Source organism: Amaranthus tricolor, chromosome 1 (assembly GCF_026212465.1).
Source record: "Amaranthus tricolor cultivar Red isolate AtriRed21 chromosome 1, ASM2621246v1, whole genome shotgun sequence".
Classification (NCBI taxonomy): domain Eukaryota; kingdom Viridiplantae; phylum Streptophyta; class Magnoliopsida; order Caryophyllales; family Amaranthaceae; genus Amaranthus; species Amaranthus tricolor.
Window position 1 is genome coordinate 36,312,174 of NC_080047.1, and position 1,320 is coordinate 36,313,493.

A 1,320-nucleotide genomic window follows, 5' to 3' on the forward strand; every position below is an offset into this window, starting at 1 on the left:
ATATATGTATATATATATATATATATGTATATATATATATATGTATATATATATATATATATGTATATATATATATATATATATATGTATATATATATATATATGTATATATATATATATATATATATGTATATATATATATATGTATATATATATATATATATATATATATTCTTGACACATCCTCAGTTTTAACCGAGATGTTGCTGAAATTTCCACTCACTCACCTTTTTAATTAATCTTTAGCGTTTATATAATTATTTTTCCCTTTTCTTTTTATGTAACACCCGAATTTCCTCCCTTCCTTCACGACTTCTGGTTTCGTGTAAGGGGTTGGAAATTCAGGGGTGTTATAGGTGGTTACCAGAGCCAGTGGTTCCTACTTTGACTCTTGTATTCTAAAGTATTTAAGGAATTGTTTGAAGTTAACGTTACGCGTGAGAGTTGGGGTAGATTTAGGATAGATATACGACTTATGTTTTGCGTTGTAGTGATCATTGCATAAGTAGAATAAGTTAAGTAATTTGATATTAGATTCATAAGTGTAAGTTGCTCATACTTATGACTCCCTTATGAACATGGGTTTGTTTAACAGATGCTAGTTACGTTCCCTGCGATATTGAGTATTATTTAGTGTTAGTGAAGTTTTTAGTAAAATCTACCAAATTTGTAGAATGATGCTTAAATATGATGTTAATTGAACCTTATTTGTATGAGAAGGTTAATACGTTACGTGATTGGGTACTTGAGAATCTATATATGACAATATTCATTTCTTATATGCGAATTCCATCCTTTAACTGTTTATTTACGAAATTCTTTAAGATAAGTGTAGTACTGTTTAAGGTTGATTATCATAGAGGTAAGAGTATACATGTACATAAGTTAGATCGTGAGTTAAATCTTCGACCCCACACTTTCTCGTCTTTTTGGAATAGAAGGGAAATAAACTTATATTCGTGTTGGATGATGCTGACAGGAAATGCCTCCTCTATCTAGCAAACGTTTGAGACAACGCTCCTCTAACAAGGCACTACGCGAGTTGGTTATGGAACTGGCTGAGGAAAGGAGGTCCAAGTCCAAGCCGACTATAGAGACAGCTTCCTCTATGAGCAAGAGAATCTCTCAGAATAAACCTCCTACGTACTCAGGGACTGGGGAACCTGCAGCTTTGGAAAGTTGGTTACGAGAATTTGACAAACTGTTCAACGTGGTGCAATGCGCGGAACACTTGAGGGTAGACCAAGCTGCATTCTACCTTCAAGAAGAAATTTCGCGTACGGAGTTGGAAATTCAGGGGTGTTACAAAGGGGGGGTAGA